Source organism: Eriocheir sinensis, chromosome 12 (genome assembly GCF_024679095.1).
Source record: "Eriocheir sinensis breed Jianghai 21 chromosome 12, ASM2467909v1, whole genome shotgun sequence".
NCBI classification, from domain to species: Eukaryota; Metazoa; Arthropoda; class Malacostraca; order Decapoda; family Varunidae; genus Eriocheir; species Eriocheir sinensis.
Genome location: NC_066520.1, coordinates 21,618,754 through 21,626,794, shown reverse-complemented (window position 1 = coordinate 21,626,794; position 8,041 = coordinate 21,618,754).

The following is an 8,041-nucleotide window of genomic DNA, read 5'->3' as shown; positions in this document are numbered from 1 at the left end:
GCCCTTGAGCATATGGTGTGAAGAACTCATAACCCCGGGACACAAGACAGGTGTGACGTCCGGGTTACCACAGTTTACCTTTCCCAGGTTTCCTCAGGTACCCATTTATCGACCAGCCCAGAAGGGAGGATGAACAGGTGGGCTGCACTCCGACTCCTGCTTGAAATAAAACCAGGTCGCAGTATAAATAGTTTGAAGAGTGACCAACAGGGACATAGACAGCACCCCACTGACCCCCTCCACCCGCCCTAACACACCCTCCATCCACCCTATCCTCCTAGGACCCTATTCTCAGACGCTTTTGACTCACAACCTCTATTTCCCAAGGCCACAGAGGAGGTTAGTCTGGTTCTCATGAGTGTTTTGTACGTTCATGGTGTAGAAGGCTCATCAAACTACCCCTAGAAATACCCACAACGTATACTTATATTGGTGTGTAAGTCCCGAATTGTATAGAATATGGGTCCTGCTCCTCCGTTCTGGTCCCTCTCCTCCGCAAGACGCCGCAGCCCTTCCCGCGTTTTCCTGCACTTTAAGACCGTAAACAAACCGGGCAGTAACCAATGTGGATGTATAAGCCCCGAAATTTTAGCGAATATGGGTCCCTCCTGCTGCTCCTCCGTCCTGGATCCTCTCCTCCGCAAGACGCCGCAGCCCTTTCCGCGTTTTCCTGCATTTTAAGACCGTAAACAAACCGGGCAGTAACCAATGTGGATGTATAAGCCCCGAAATTTTAGCGAATATGGGTCCCTCCTGCTGCTCCTCCGTTCTGGATCCTCTCCTTCGCAAGACCCCGCAGCTCTTCTTCCCGCGTTTTCCTGCATTTTAAGAAAGTAAACATTGACAGTAAACATTAAGACAGTAAACATTAAGTAAACATTAGACAGTAAGCATTAAGACAGTAAACATTAAATAAACATTAAGACCGTAAACAAACAGGACAACAACCAACATGGGTGTATAAGCCCCAAAATGTTAGCGAATATGGGCGCAGACTGCTCCTCCGACATGGCTCCTCTCCTCCGCAAAACCCCGCAGCTCTTCCTCCCGCGTTTTCCTGCATTTTAAGACCGTAAACATACCCGGCAACATCATTCACAACATTTACCCCGAGTATAATCCCCGCTGGTTTATATGGTTTCTCTGTGTTTTTTCCCTCGCTCATTACCCCGCTAAACATCGGTGTTGAGGCGCTTTACCCACGGCCTCACTACAATTTGCATATTAGCCAGGTTGATAGCGGAGCCTCCTAATGCGGCGATTACTCCCTAAACACAGACCAGCCGATGCAATGATCACACCACCACACCATCCGGGTCTTTCTCGCTCCCTCCCTCTCTCCCTCTCTCCCCCATTCTCCATCCCGATCCCTCCCTCCTCCTATCTCTCTCTCTCTTTACCGCCCCCCTCTCTCTCTCTCTTCCCCCCTCCTCCTCTCCCTCCTCCCTCACTTGGATATCACTGTGAGCGAACAGACACATTGCCAGAAGGAGGAGGAGGAGGAGGAGGAGGAGGAAGAGCTATTGAAGAAGAGTAAAGAACGTTGCTCTATTTGACGTGGCCGTGTGTGTGTGTGTGTGTGTGTGTGTGTGTGTGTGTGTGTGTGTGTGTGTGTGTGTGTGTGTGTGTTTCTAAAATATTCAAAGTGCTGTGTGTTTTAGAGAGAGAGAGAGAGAGAGAGAGAGAGAGAGAGAGAGAGAGAGAGAGAGAGAGAGAGAGAGAGAGAGAGAGAGAGAGAGAGAGAGAGACAGACAGACAGACAGACAGACAGACAGACAGACAGACAGACAGACACACACACACACACACACACACACACACACACACACACACACACACACACACACAGCCAGAGTGAGGCACCATTTTATGATGACAGGTTGACAATAGTGCCCCGCGGGTATCTCTCTCTCTCTCTCTCTCTCTCTCTCTCTCTCTATCTATCTATCTATCGTCGGAGGAACACTAGAACAGTTACAATATCAGGGCAATAACACCACTAGTCAGCCATTTTCCTTTATATATCGTCGATAGAATAAATGGTTGCAGTCGGTATTTTCTTTCGATATTCTTTAGGTCACCGTTCAAATGGGTGACAGGTGCAGCTACAAGAGATCATTTTTAACATCAGTAGTAGTAGTAGTAGTAGTAGTAGTAGTAGTAGTAGTAGAGACAGATCCCCCCTTTTCCAAATCAGCATCAGGGTTGGTCCTAAGTTGGCACCAATACCCTTCGTCTCATCTACAAGGCTTCATCATCTACAGCGGCAGCCTCGGTATAGGGATGAAGACAGCACCCAGGGGCAAACAAACAACCTCACACTGCGGGGAAATCGGCTACAATAACGACAATAGCAAGAAGAAAAGAATAAGAGGAAGAATAAGAGCAAGAACAAGAAGAACAAGAACAAGGATTAGAAGATGAAGAAGGAAAAGAATTAGGTCATCGTCGTCATCAACAACAACAACAATGGCAACAGTCGAAGCAGCTCCAGGTCGCGGCGGTAACAGCGAAGAAGACCAGAGACAGCGAGGTCGGGAGTGGCGGAGGCGGCGGCGGAGGAGGCGGCGGCGGCGGAGATGGCTGGTGCGAACAGAGTGCGGCCAACAGCGAGCCGAGGAAGGCCAAAGTGTGTTGTTCATGGGAGGATCCACCTAAATTATGATTGGCTAATGGCTATGACGAGGCTCACGACCAGCCAATCAAGAAGCTGTGTCAACCCCCCATTACCCCTCCCCCCCTCTCCGTCATGGTAGCCGGCACCCGATGTTGTAGTTAGCCCCACAACAGCATTCCAGCGCCGAGGCGAGGCACGTCGTATATACCTAACCAGGCACCAAAATGGCCAGGATTCGCCCGCTCCCGCCGCCCGCTTCTCCTCCACACAGCGAGCGTTCCTCCTCCTACTGCAGCTAATCACAATCTATTTATCTTAATACCACACCAGCACCCTCATTACCCCAACATATAATTAGTTGTATCTAAAGGGCGATTTTTGTTCGTGGGATCGGCGAAAACAGCAACGCGAGGGGGCGGGGAGGAGGCGAGAGGGGGGTGGAAGGGTGGGGCGGGCCGGGGAGCGGGAGGGGGCGGGGAGAGGGAGCGTGACAAGGGGCACTAAACGCTCCTGCTCCCCTGCTATACATCAGTAGGCGGGTACCTGCTGGCCCTGTGTGTGTGTGTGTGTGTGTGTCTGCCAGTGCCCCAGGTCACCTCCACCACCACCACCACCACCTCCCTGCTTTAGCCCCTTTCCCTCCACTCCGCGTCTCCCGCTCCCATGCTGCAGCCCCCTCCTCCCCTCCCACCCATCCTGCCCTCCCCTCCTCAGCAACACACACACACCAAGAACTTTCCTCCTTTCTCTCCTCCTCCTCCTCCTCCTCTTCTTACTATTACTTCTACTATCATCTCCCCTCCATTTCCCTTTCTTGCATCTTCTTTCCTTCTTCCATAACCGTTTCCTTTATTTTCAGCCTCCCAGCATCATCTTCCCCTCCCTTACCTTCTTTCTCTCCCTCACCCTCATCACCTACTCCTATTATTCTCTTATATGATGAAGGACTCCGCCAACTTTCCTATATGCGCGTCCCTCCTTCTCTTTCTTGCTTCCATCATTATCTCTTACTATATAATTACATGCAGGAATAGGATTAAATTAAATGGAAAATTGTTTGATAATCGCACATGTGACTTGTCTCCATGTGTTTTCTCTTATCTTTTCTCTCTTCTTTTCTTAGTATTGTTTTCTCAGTCTTGTGTTTACGATGGAAAAGTGCTTGGAAATAGTACGGGACAAGGTGTATTTATCTTTTTCTCTCCTCTTTCCTTTTCTTCTTTCCTTATCATATGCTTTATCTTTTTATCACAGTGAAAATGAATAACAATCGTAAATACGTGATTTGATTTGAACCTTTGACTCCTCTTCCTCCTTCTTTAAGTATTTTTTTATCCTACCTCTTTTATACAACATCTATTTATCCCATTATTTTTTCCTCTTTTTAGTCCTTTCCCTCCTTATCCTCCTCACTTATATATCCTCGTCTTCTTACTCATTTCTACGCCCTCACCTCCTTATCCTCCTTACGCTTCCCTATTCGCAGCACTGTATGTAACGTCAATAAACTCAATTTGTGGAAAGCCGAGCCGCCAAATGAGGTGAAAAAGTCTACGGATTCCACATGTAGTATTCCATTGCTTACCTATACGAGAGAGAGAGAGAGAGAGAGTGGGGGTGGGGGGGGGGGGGAGAGAGAGAGAGGTAATTAGCCCCAACTGAGGGAGGGGGAGGTTTATACTGTGGTGCGAACGGGGTCAAAGGTCAGCAGGAACACGGCGGTTCTTTAGGGCTGGGAAAGAGCTGATCGAAGTGGAGGTAGAAGGAAATAGAAGAAGAAGAAGAAGAAGAAATGTGCAAACAAGATAAAAAGCGTGAGAAATGAAGGAGAAAGAAGAGGAGGAAGAGGTGGAGGAGGAGGAGGAGGAGGAGGAAAAAGGTGAAGGTGATGGAGGGAAAATTCAAGAAGTAAGGAAGAAATACATGAGAGAGAGAGAGAGAGAGAGAGAGAGAGAGAGAGAGAGAGAGAGAGACTACTGGCTGACTTAATGGTGGGGTCTGGTTTTCCTCTGCCAGCCCTAGTGACATGCAGTCTCTCTCTCTATCTCTCTCTCTCTCTCTCTCTCTCTCTCTCTCTCTCTCATTACAATGCCAAATATTAACAAAAAGAGTAATAGAAGGTCACTACGGATATCAACAACAACAACAACAACAACAACAACAACAATGGTGATGATGATAATGATAATAACACACACACACACACACACACACACACACACACACACACACACACACACACACACACACACACACACACACGCACACCATGTAAGCTCTTAAACCTCATTCTAATTAAGCATTATTTACCAACCTGGGCGAGAATTAATAAACGTCAGCGACCGTGAATATTACTTTACCACCTTTTCCTTTCCATCATCTTTATTCTCTGACTAAAAATAAATCATAGCCTTCATCTAAGTTGCGAGAAAGGTGTTAGGTCGTGTATAGTGAATGGGAGGAGAGGGAAGGAAAGGAAAGGAAGGGGTATAAGGTAGAGGAGAGTGAATTAAGATAAAGAACATTTGGCATTATAGCCTTTAGTTGTATTTATTTTACCCAACGGAAAAATAAACGGGCTTGAAACTCCTTAAGTGCCCCATTGAAGGAATTCATACGAGTTTAGCGTTAAATACAAAGAGATTTCGAGCTGCATCAGAGTCCATTAAGATTGAGAGTATTACCTTAGCATCCTAGTGTATATATATTTCATTTACCAACCAGATATAACTTAAAACACCATAATAGCTGCTTGGAATTATGAGGTAGGAGGAGGAGGAGGGTGAGAGGAGTATTTGGATTAACATTAAAGTGGCAACATTAAGATTGAAAATACGACCTAAGCTCCCTCATTTTTATATATTTCATTTACTAACAAAAATCGGCTTAAAATTTCATAATAGCTACGAGGAATGGTGAAATAGTAGTAGTAGTAGTAGTAGTAGTAGTAGTAGTAGTAGTAGGAGGAGGAGGAGGAGGAGGAGGAAAAGGAGGAGATGGTTTGGGGTTAGAATAGCGAAAGACGACGGTAAGAGGAAGGGAGACAGCCTCAGGGGGGGAACAAGAAAGCTGGTGAAGGGGAGTCTGTGGCCTGCTCTCCTTGCATGTCAGAGCGCCGTCATGATGCCCTCTCCTCCGGTACGCTGAAGAGTTAATTATCGTTGTAATGGCATGGCGTATTTGTGAAAATGGCGGGAGGGCAAGACCATTCCTCCAACCTAATGCTACCCGACGCTGCGGCGGCCTCCTCGCCCTGGGGAAACCTCCGGCACTGTTATTTCCGGGTGCTGGGGCGCCGCGAGCTCGCCCGTTGGGGTGTGCGCGTCTCCAGTGGAAGGATCGTTAGGCTGGGGAAAGTGAGGGTTCATTCACCCAGCTCGTAAACACTTTGGAAGGCCTCATGCTACTGTGTGGTGTATGTGGAGAGGTTGCAAGTGAGGTACAATGGCCTGCTCCTTGCCCTTCCTCACCATGCCTTCAGATATATGTGGCCTACAGGTTGTTATAGGATTCATACACTTGAGGAATGTATGTGAAGTCCGGCGGCCTGCTCCTGCCCTCCTCAGCCTGGTTTCTGACATGTGTGGCACGCTGGTTATTTCACGATTCATAGGGTCACATTCTTATTACCCTTCGGCGCCCAAGCACACATATTTGACTAGGCTTTCGTAGGTGTTTTGGGGCATTTCCAGGGGTAGCTTTATAACCCTAGTGGTAGTTTAACCCTTCTTCTGTACCATGAACCTAGAAAAAGACTCATTATAACCCGACTAGTCTACTTTTCGGCTTTTGGAAAGAGTAGATGTGAAGGGTGAAAGCGTCTGAAAATACTAACCATACTATTGAATGTCTTACTGCTGAACCTGCAAACAAGACCAACGGGCCCATATTACAGGACGTAGAAAGATGGGATTCAGGCAATTAAGTGAACATATGCAGATTAATATGTTAAAGAGTAAGAAAATAGGTGAAAACTGTAAGAGCTATAACTGAAGGTATTAAATGTTCTTTGATCTTGTGAAATGAATGCAAGTTTAAAGCTTACTCCGTTTTCCTGGTTTTTTTAATTCGATTTATTTTGTTAATTCATTTATGTAGTATTATGGGATGCATGACCGTCACAATTTTATTACCTTAAGAAAATTTGCTAAGCACTGTTACACTCCCCCTACTTATGTATACTAAAAGAAGAATTAAAAGGAGCATTCTGTGTAGTAGCTATTAAACTGACCGTACTTATGTATAGAAGAAGAATTAAAAGGAGCAATCTGTGTAGTAGCTATTAAACTGCCCGTACTTATGTATAGAAGAAGAAATAAAGAAGCAATCTGTGTAGTACGTAGCTATATGTGATGAATGTCGGAATAAAACGATACCATACCTACTCTTATAATAGTATGTCCGAAGTATACGAGTAACAGAACAGACAAATACTGGACCTATATACACCTACTCCAAGAATGTTTGAGATATGCGAATAACGTGATGGAAGAACTGAGTTTATAGGGATCAGTAAATATATAAAGAGTGAACAGGGTGCCAGAGGTGATGTTAGGTCGTAGCTGCAGGAATAAATGGAATGATATAACGAATCAATATGTCAAAAATTCCTAAGAGAGGGACTGGGAAAGGAACGAGTGTGAAAAGCTGTGAACGTGAGAAAATAAAGCGGCTGAAAACGTGGAAGGAAAAGGAAAATAAGGGGAAAAGAGAAGTAGGATTGTACCTATGGAAATTGTGATATAAGTCCAAGATACTGACAAATGAGATAACTGATATAAAAGCCTCAAAATCAACTATGTCCTCGCTAGTAAGGGCTGCCAGTTGTCTACATTCACCAGCCACAGAAAATTAAGTCTTTGAAGGGAAACTAAAAGAAAATATTCCGTAGACTACAATACAGCTGATGGCAAGGTGGTGAAGACGGGTGGTGTAACATGTTTTAGTGCAGGATGTTTATAGGAAAAATGTGATAAATGAGGGAGATGGTGTAGCAGAGGTGATGAATGAGGGAGATGGTGTAGCAGAGGTGATGAATGAGGGAGATAAGAGAAATGATAATGAGACTAGAGAATTATGATAGAGAGATAAACTGATGGAAAGAGCGGGATGAAAGTGAACTATTACGTACCCTGAATACATAATAAATATCGAGATAATGTAAAGGGGGTGAAGAGAGGGGGGGGGGGTCACCTCAGGATGTATACCCAGTCTATCACCAACCCAAAACTATAATGATAAGGGAATTAACCGAGTACTTTCTGCAAACCGAGTAAACCAAATGACTACTTTGCTCTTAGGTGACGGACTAACTGGTAGATCCTTTCCCCTTCTATCTCTTTTATCACTATTCCATAATTTTTCGTTCCTCTCCTTTCCTTTTCTGTACCTTACCTTACCTTACTTAACCTTACCTTACCATTA